The sequence below is a fragment of the Oncorhynchus keta genome, unplaced genomic scaffold (assembly GCF_023373465.1).
Source record: "Oncorhynchus keta strain PuntledgeMale-10-30-2019 unplaced genomic scaffold, Oket_V2 Un_contig_33_pilon_pilon, whole genome shotgun sequence".
NCBI classification, from domain to species: domain Eukaryota; kingdom Metazoa; phylum Chordata; class Actinopteri; order Salmoniformes; family Salmonidae; genus Oncorhynchus; species Oncorhynchus keta.
The window spans coordinates 65,513-75,554 of record NW_026287234.1 but is presented as its reverse complement, the minus strand read 5'-3'; the positions used below and the strand labels follow the sequence as shown (position 1 = coordinate 75,554).

The following is a 10,042-nucleotide window of genomic DNA, read 5'->3' as shown; positions in this document are numbered from 1 at the left end:
TGTGTAGTGTAGTGTAGTGTAGTGTGTAGTGTAGTGTGTAGTGTAGTGTAGAGTAAGTAAAGCATAAGGGAGTTGTATTCCAGTCTAGTAGTGTAGTGTGTAGTGTAGTGTAGTGTAGTGTAGTGTAGTGTGTAGTGTAGTGTAGTGTAGTGTAGTGTAGTGTGTAGTGTAGTGTAGTGTAGTGTAGTGTGTAGTGTAGTGTAGTGTGTAGTGTAGTGTAGTGTGTAGTGTAGTGTGTAGTGTAGTGTAGTGTGTAGTGTAGTGTAGTGTAGTGTGTAGTGTAGTGTAGTGTAGTGTAGTGTAGTGTAGTGTGTAGTGTAGTGTAGTGTAGTGTAGTGTGTAGTGTAGTGTAGTGTAGTGTATTGTAGTGTAGTGTGTAGTGTAGTGTAGTGTAGTGTAGTGTAGTGTAGTGTAGTGTGTAGTGTAGTGTAGTGTAGTGTAGTGTAGTGTGTAGTGTAGTGTAGTGTAGTGTAGTGTGTAGTGTAGTGTAGTGTAGTGTATTGTAGTGTAGTGTAGTGTAGTGTATTGTAGTGTAGTGTGTAGTGTAGTGTAGTGTAGTGTAGTGTAGTGTAGTGTAGTGTAGTGTAGTGTGTAGTGTAGTGTAGTGTAGTGTAGTGTGTAGTGTAGTGTAGTGTAGTGTAGTGTAGTGTATTGTAGTGTAGTGTAGTGTAGTGTAGTGTAGTGTAGTGTAGAGTAAGTAAAGCATAAGGGAGTTGTATTCCAGTCTAGTAGTGTAGTGTGTAGTGTAGTGTAGTGTAGTGTAGTGTAGTGTGTAGTGTAGTGTAGTGTGTAGTGTAGTGTAGTGTAGTGTGTAGTGTAGTGTGTAGTGTAGTGTAGTGTAGTGTGTAGTGTAGTGTGTAGTGTAGTGTAGTGTGTAGTGTAGTGTAGTGTGTAGTGTAGTGTGTAGTGTAGTGTAGTGTAGTGTAGAGTAAGTAAAGCATAAGGGAGTTGTATTCCAGTCTAGTAGTGTAGTGTGTAGTGTAGTGTAGTGTAGTGTAGTGTAGTGTAGTGTGTAGTGTAGTGTAGTGTGTAGTGTAGTGTAGTGTAGTGTGTAGTGTAGTGTGTAGTGTAGTGTAGTGTAGTGTGTAGTGTAGTGTAGTGTGTAGTGTAGTGTAGTGTGTAGTGTAGTGTGTAGTGTAGTGTAGTGTGTAGTGTAGTGTAGTGTAGTGTGTAGTGTAGTGTAGTGTAGTGTAGTGTAGTGTAGTGTAGTGTAGTGTAGTGTAGAGTAAGTAAAGCATAAGGGAGTTGTATTCCAGTCTAGTAGGTGGCGGTAAAGCAACACATTGGAAGCCCGAATCTAAATCCGCTACTGATTTGTATTCGTCTATAAATAAATCGACTCGTATTTCTGAAAGTTGTAAAGAATTGCTATTTTCTTATGCAAGTGATCAGCCTACTGCTAAATACATGGCTACAACTCACAGTAAAGCCTGTGGGGTCCCCTACAGGATAGCTCCCACATTACACACTGACTGCCAAACCAGCGCACACACCAAATTTCCCCCTTTAGCTGAACATTATGTGACGGCGGGATTCTAGAGTGACGGATGTGACGGCGGGATTCTAGAGTGACGGATGTGACGGCGGGATTCTAGAGTGACGGATGTGACGGCGGGATTCTAGAGTGACGGACGGCCCAGCTGAGCCAATGGCGGAAGACTACAGACTACACCCCAGCTGAACCAATCCAAAGATCCGATCTCCCAGGATCAACCTACTTTCTGTTTTGTATAAATTGTATTGTACCGGTTCACTCTTTCTCTTTTCCTGCTGTTCTGTGCGAGCGAATGGGAGAGCCGTATTTACGTGTACCAGATATTCTCACTCTGAATAAACTGTCGCTTGTCGTACAATTTGACCACCTTGTCTGAATCGATCCTTAACCGGCTCACCCTTCTACATATCTTTTTATCAACAAAGTGTAAGGATCATATTCAGCCATGCTTATTGCTTGCCAACATGTTACTCCCTCTATGTTTAATATAACACACATATACATGAATTATTAATTTCGGTGAAGTTTGTTCTTTAGAAACGATTTAACTCGAGCCACAAAACGAAGGAAATGACAACATTGTACCGGAAACCCCCCCTCTTCATCCCGGTGTCAGTTCAGCCTACCTTTGACCGGGGCCGTTAAACCTCGACAAGACGTAATGAGAGGCTTTCGAGGAGCTGCTTTACTCACGTCGCTGTTGGTGAGCAGAACAACATTGTGTTTCAGTGTATTTCATTATATAACCATCTAACGCTGCCGATATACAGGTTCGGTTATGCCTTGTGTAGTTACTGTATCAAGATAAATGACCTTTTCTTTGATGCATTTCAAAACCAAACCTCAGTCCTGGAGACCGACTGGGTGCTTTCGTTCCAGCCAAGCATTATTACTCATCAACTATCTCTGCTTTCTGCACCTTCAGTCTTTACATGCATTTGATTCACGCTTAGTGCTGGGCTGGAATAAAAACATGCTCTCCCAGTTGCTCTCCAGAGGAGAGGATTTGGAGAATCTGCAGACGCCTAAACTAGTTTACTACTTTGGTTCAGAGACCTCTCTTTTGTTGCTGAAGTTGTACAACAACATGAGTACAGCTAGTTATCAGCTAGTTATCAGCTAGTTATCAGCAACTAGAAGCAGCTAGTTATCAGCTAGTTATCTGCAACTGAAAGCAGCTAGTTATCAGCAACTAGAAGCAGCTAGTTATCAGCAACTAGAAGCAGCTAGTTATCAGCAACTAGAAGCAGCTAGTTATCAGCAACTGAAAGCAGCTAGTTATCAGCAACTGAAAGCAGCTAGTTATCAGCTAGTTATCAGCAACTAGAAAGCAGCTAGTTATCAGCTAGTTATCAGCAACTGAAAGCAGCTAGTTATCAGCAACTGAAAGCAGCTAGTTATCAGCTAGTTATCAGCAACTGAAAGCAGCTAGTTATTGTTTTGAGGCTATACAGGATTGTTTTGTATTTTACATTTATTATAAACTTAAATGGATGTGACTGGGAAAAGCTCAAACCCAGTCTATTCACCCACTGGTTCATTCAGCTGCAAAGACAAAGCGTGATTACACAACATGTATTTATAACCTCCTACGAGGCGGGTCAACTCCTAACACAATGCATCTCTGTTGCGAGGAGGAACTGAATTGTAGGCCGTCGTTGAAAATAAGAATTTGTTCTTAACTGACTTGCCTTGGTAAAAAAAAAGGTTTTAAAAGTCACGACCCTGTGCTGGAACCTTTGTGGGCCCCCTGAGAGAGGACTGTAGTAGGAGGGTTGTTGGGGTGGGCCCCTCTGTGTGAGAGAGGACTGTAGTAGGAGGGTTGTTGGGGTGGGCCCCTCTGTGAGAGAGAGGACTGTAGTAGGGAGGTCGTTGGGGTGGGCCCCTCTGTGTGAGAGAGGACTGTAGTAGGAGGGTGGGGGGGTGGTGGGCCCCCCCCTGAGAGAGGACTGTAGTAGGAGGGTCGTTGGGGTGGGCCCCTCTGTGTGAGATAGGACTGTAGTAGGGGATCGTTGGGGTGGGCCCCTCTGTGTGAGAGAGGACTGTAGTAGGAGGATCGTTGGGGTGGGCCCCTCTGTGTGAGAGAGGACTGTAGTAGGAGGGTCGTTGGGGTGGGCCCCTCTGTGTGAGAGAGGACTGTAGTAGGGAGGTCGTTGGGGTGGGCCCCTCTGTGTGAGAGAGGACTGTAGTAGGAGGGTCGTTGGGGTGGGGGGCCCTGAGAGAGGACTGTAGTAGGAGGGTCGTTGGGGTGGGCCCCTCTGTGTGAGAGAGGACTGTAGTAGGAGGGTCGTTGGGGTGGGCCCCTCTGTGTGAGATAGGACTGTAGTAGGGGGATCGTTGGGGTGGGCCCCTCTGTGTGAGAGAGGACTGTAGTAGGAGGGTCGTTGGGGTGGGCCCCTCTGTGTGAGAGAGGACTGTAGTAGGGGGATCGTTGGGGTGGGCCCCTCTGTGTGAGAGAGGACTGTAGTAGGAGGGTCGTTGGGGTGGGCCCCTCTGTGTGAGAGAGGACTGTAGTAGGGGATCGTTGGGGGTGGGCCCCTCTGTGTGAGAGAGGGACTGTAGTAGGGAGGTCGTTGGGGTGGGCCCCTCTGTGTGAGAGAGGACTGTAGTAGGAGGGTCGTTGGGGTGGGGGGCCCTGAGAGAGGACTGTAGTAGGAGGGTCGTTGGGGTGGGCCCCTCTGTGTGAGAGAGGACTGTAGTAGGAGGGTCGTTGGGGTGGGCCCCTCTGTGTGAGAGAGGACTGTAGTAGGAGGGTCGTTGGGGTGGGCCCCTCTGTGTGAGAGAGGACTGTAGTAGGGGGATCGTTGGGGTGGGCCCCTCTGTGTGAGAGGACTGTAGTAGGGGGATCGTTGGGGTGGGCCCCTCTGTGTGAGAGGGACTGTAGTAGGGGGATCGTTGGGGTGGGCCCCTCTGTGTGAGAGAGGACTGTAGTAGGAGGGTCGTTGGGGTGGGCCCCTCTGTGTGAGAGAGGACTGTAGTAGGAGGGTCGTTGGGGTGGGCCCCTCTGTGTGAGAGAGGACTGTAGTAGGGGGATCGTTGGGGTGGGCCCCCTGAGAGAGGACTGTAGTAGGAGGGTCGTTGGGGTGGGCCCCTCTGTGTGAGAGAGGACTGTAGTAGGAGGATCGTTGGGGTGGGCCCCTCTGTGTGAGAGAGGACTGTAGTAGGAGGATCGTTGGGGTGGGCCCCTCTGTGTGAGAGAGGACTGTAGTAGGAGGATCGTTGGGGTGGGCCCCTCTGTGTGAGAGAGGACTGTAGTAGGGGGATCGTTGGGGTGGGCCCCTCTGTGTGAGAGAGGACTGTAGTAGGAGGGTCGTTGTGGTGGGCCCCTCTGTGTGAGATAGGACTGTAGTAGGAGGGTCGTTGGGGTGGGCCCCTCTGTGTGAGAGAGGACTGTAGTAGGAGGGTCGTTGGGGTGGGCCCCTCTGTGTGAGAGAGGACTGTAGTAGGGGGATCGTTGGGGTGGGCCCCTCTGTGTGAGAGAGGACTGTAGTAGGAGGATCGTTGGGGTGGGCCCCTCTGTGTGAGAGAGGACTGTAGTAGGAGGGTCGTTGGGGTGGGCCCCTCTGTGTGAGATAGGACTGTAGTAGGAGGGTCGTTGGGGTGGGCCCCTCTGTGTGAGAGAGGACTGTAGTAGGAGGATCGTTGGGGTGGGCCCCTCTGTGTGAGAGAGGACTGTAGTAGGAGGATCGTTGGGGTGGGCCCCTCTGTGTGAGAGAGGACTGTAGTAGGAGGGTCGTTGGGGTGGGCCCCTCTGTGTGAGAGAGGGTCTATCCACCCCTTGTCTGACTCAGTAACTTTCCATACAGCCAGTTCTCTATCCACCCCTTGTCTGACTTAGTAACTTTCCATACAGCCAGTTCTCTATCCACCCCTTGTCTTACTCAGTAACTTTCCATACAGCCAGTTCTCTATCCACCCCTTGTCTGACTCAGTAACTTTCCATACAGCCAGTTCTCTATCCACCCCCTGTCTGACCCAGTAACTTTCCATACAGCCAGTTCTCTATCCACCCTTCCCCTTGTCTGACCCAGTAACTTTCCATACAGCCAGTTCTCTATCCACTCCTCCCCTTGTCTGACTCAGTAACTTTCCATACAGCCAGTTCTCTATCCACCCTTCCCCATGTCTGACTCAGTATCTTTCCATACAGCCAGTTCTCTATCCACCCTTCCCCTTGTCTGACTCAGTAACTTTCCATACAGCCAGTTCTCTATCCACCCTTCCCCTTGTCTGACTCAGTAACTTTCCATACAGCCAGTTCTCTATCCACCCTTCCCCTTGTCTGACTCAGTAACTTTCCATACAGCCAGTTCTCTATCCACCCTTCCCCTTGTCTGACTCAGTAACTTTCCATACAGCCAGTTCTCTATCCACCCTTCCCCTTGTCTGACTCAGTAACTTTCCATACAGCCAGTTCTCTATCCACCCTTTCCCTTGTCTGACTCAGTATCTTTCCATACAGCCAGTTCTCTATCCACCCTTCCCCTTGTCTGACTCAGTAACTTTCCATACAGCCAGTTCTCTATCCACCCTTCCCCATGTCTGACTCAGTAACTTTCCATACAGCCAGTTCTCTATCCACCCTTCCCCTTGTCTGACTCAGTAACTTTCCATACAGCCAGTTCTCTATCCACCCCCTGTCTGACCCAGTAACTTTCCATACAGCCAGTTCTCTATCCACCCTTCCCCTTGTCTGACTCAGTAACTTTCCATACAGCCAGTTCTCTATCCTTCCCCTTGTCTGACTCAGTAACTTTCCATACAGCCAGTTCTCTATCCACCCTTCCCCTTGTCTGACTCAGTAACTTTCCATACAGCCAGTTCTCTATCCACCCTTCCCCTTGTCTGACTCAGTAACTTTCCATACAGCCAGTTCTCTATCCACCCTTCCCCTTGTCTGACTCAGTAACTTTCCATACAGCCAGTTCTCTATCCACCCTTCCCCTTGTCTGACTCAGTAACTTTCCATACAGCCAGTTCTCTATCCTTCCCCTTGTCTGACTCAGTATCTTTCCATACAGCCAGTTCTCTATCCACCCCATGTCTGACTCAGTAACTTTCCATACAGCCAGTTCTCTATCCACCCCTTGTCTGACTCAGTATCTTTCCATACAGCCAGTTCTCTATCCACCCCTTGTCTGACTCAGTATCTTTCCATACAGCCAGCCAGTTCTCTATCCACCCTTCCCCTTGTCTGACTCAGTATCTTTCCATACAGCCAGTTCTCTATCCACCCTTTCCCTTGTCTGACTCAGTATCTTTCCATACAGCCAGTTCTCTATCCACCCTTCCCCTTGTCTGACTCAGTATCTTTCCATACAGCCAGTTCTCTATCCACCCTTCCCCTTGTCTGACTCAGTAACTTTCCATACAGCCAGTTCTCTATCCACCCTTCCCCTTGTCTGACTCAGTAACTTTCCATACAGCCAGTTCTCTATCCACCCTTCCCCTTGTCTGACTCAGTATCTTTCCATACAGCCAGTTCTCTATCCACCCCATGTCTGACTCAGTAACTTTCCATACAGCCAGTTCTCTATCCACCCCTTGTCTGACTCAGTATCTTTCCATACAGCCAGTTCTCTATCCACCCCTTGTCTGACTCAGTATCTTTCCATACAGCCAGTTCTCTATCCACCCTTCCCCTTGTCTGACTCAGTATCTTTCCATACAGCCAGTTCTCTATCCACCCTTCCCCTTGTCTGACTCAGTATCTTTCCATACAGCCAGTTCTCTATCCACCCTTTCCCTTGTCTGACTCAGTATCTTTCCATACAGCCAGTTCTCTATCCACCCTTTCCCTTGTCTGACTCAGTATCTTTCCATACAGACAGTTCTCTATCCATTCCCCAACACATACATTAGTTTTACATGTGAATGAATCAATGTTGTTATTTGATTTGAACCCTTAGTTCTAGTATGGTAACATGAATTAGTATATTTAATGCTGGAATCCAACAGAGTAAAATCAGGTTATATTTACATTTCCACTGGGGCCCGACAGTTGAACTATGGTCATGAGGCATTCATAAGTTCCAGTATATTCTTCACGAATCAATAGGTACACATCACAGGAGGCTCCTTCACTGGGGAGAACGGGCTCATAGTAACAGCTGAAACGGAATGGTATCAAATCACGTGGTTCTCATGTGTTTAGTTTCCATTCCATCCACTCCATTCCATCCACTCCATTCCATCCACTCCATTCCACCCACTCCATTCCACCCACTCCATTCCATCCACTCCATTCCATCCACTCCATTCCATCCACTCCATTCCATCCACTCCATTCCATTCCATCCACTCCATTCCATCCACTCCATTCCATCCACTCCATTCCATCCACTCCACTCCATTCCATCCACTCCATTCCATCCACTCCATTCCACCCATCCATTCCATCCACTCCATTCCATCCACTCCATTCCATCCACTCCATTCCATCCACTCCATTCCACCCACTCCATTCCACCCACTCCATTCCACCCACTCCATTCCACCCACTCCATTCCACCCACTCCATTCCATCCACTCCATTCCATCCACTCCATTCCATCCATTCCATTCCATCCACTCCATTCCATCCACTCCATTCCATCCACTCCATTCCGGCCATTCCATCCACTCCATTCCATCCACTCCATTCCATCCATTCCATCCACTCCATTCCATCCACTCCATTCCATCCACTCCATTCCATCCACTCCATTCCGGCCACTCCATTCCATCCACTCCATTCCATCCACTCCATTCCATCCACTCCATTCCATCCACTCCATTCCATCCACTCCATTCCATCCACTCCATTCCATCCACTCCATTCCATCCACTCCATCCACTCCATTCCGGCCACTCCATTCCATCCACTCCATTCCGGCCACTCCATTCCATCCACTCCATTCCATCCACTCCATTCCATCCACTCCATTCCATCCACTCCATTCCATCCACTCCATTCCATCCACTCCATTCCATCCACTCCATTCCATCCACTCCATTCCATCCACTCCATTCCATCCACTCCATTCCATCCACTCCATTCCATCCACTCCATTCCATCCACTCCATTCCATCCACTCCATTCCGGCCACTCCATTCCATCCACTCCATTCCATCCACTCCATTCCATCCACTCCATTCCATCCACTCCATTCCATCCACTCCATTCCGGCCACTCCATTCCATCCATTCCATCCACTCCATTCCATCCACTCCATTCCATCCACTCCATTCCATCCACTCCATTCCGGCCACTCCATTCCGGCCACTCCATTCCATCCACTCCATTCCATCCACTCCATTCCATCCACTCCATTCCATCCACTCCATTCCGGCCACTCCATTCCATCCACTCCATTCCATCCACTCCATTCCATCCACTCCATTCCATCCACTCCATTCCGGCCACTCCATTCCGGCCACTCCATTCCATCCACTCCATTCCGTCCACTCCATTCCGTCCACTCCATTCCGGCCACTCCATTCCGGCCATTACTATGAGCCCGTTCTCCATTCAGCAGCCTCCGGTGCAGAAATGGGTGTATCGACTGCAGGTTGTCCAGTTAACTGTGAGATAAACTAAGTGTTCTGTCCCGTTTCCAGATCTACTCCCTCCGGTCCAGATGACTTATATCTTTGTCTATGGGACTCTGAAGAAGGGTCAGCCCAACTACTTCAGGATGCTGCCGGATCAGGGGAACGGGAAGGCAGAGCTCTGTGGTCACGCCCGCACCGTAGATGGCTACCCGCTGGTGATCGCTGGGAAGTACAACATCCCGTACCTGCTGAACCGTCCCGGGGAGGGCCACAGGATCCAGGGGGAGGTGTACCGGGTGGATGACACCATGCTGAGCTTCCTAGACGCCTTCGAGAGCTGCCCCACCATGTACCAACGCACCTCCGTTCAGATAGAGTTGGAGGACTGGAAGGTGGAGGGAGAGAGAGGAGCCCAGGCAGCATGATGGAGGCCTTCTTCTACAGCACCACCTCCTACCAGCCTGCCTGGCTCAAACACACCTTCCATGAGAACTACGACGCCTACGGAGACCATGGCTTGGTGTACATCGACAGGAAGGACAGAGAGATCCACTGAAGGATCTGTAGCCTGGGTGCCATCATGCCACTCCTTGTTATGATAACAGCAGCAGGTCTGGGACCTGGCTAGAGGATAGATAGGCTGCTACACAGGATAGCTTTTAGATATGTTGACTTGGTACTGTTGTTTTTACTGTCCAGGGATGTAAACTGCTGAGGGCCCTAAAAGGAGACACGTTGTTGTTGCACTGAAACATGGAATAAATCCCTGCTAGGGGGAAGTGCTTTTAACTAATTAAACAACAGAATATCATCTACATGATCAGTCTCTGTGTGTAAAATAACCAGTGGTTCATGTGAACCGAACTCTCAGCTAAAACAATGTAGAGAAAACAATGCAATGTTATTTGTTGACTAAACTTTACTGCAAATGACAAGTCTCGAGAAAAAAACAATACACTAATATTGCAGTTACCACGACAGCCTTTATAATAGAACGCTTGTTACCACGACAGC

At 49.1% G+C, this 10,042-nt stretch overlaps 1 pseudogene; it reads left to right on the top strand.

Moving 5' to 3' along the window:
- Positions 1–9,081: 9,081 nt before the first annotated feature.
- Positions 9,082–9,843, top strand: LOC127923969 (gamma-glutamylaminecyclotransferase-like; annotated as a pseudogene).
- The last annotated feature ends 199 nt before the right edge of the window (positions 9,844–10,042 follow it).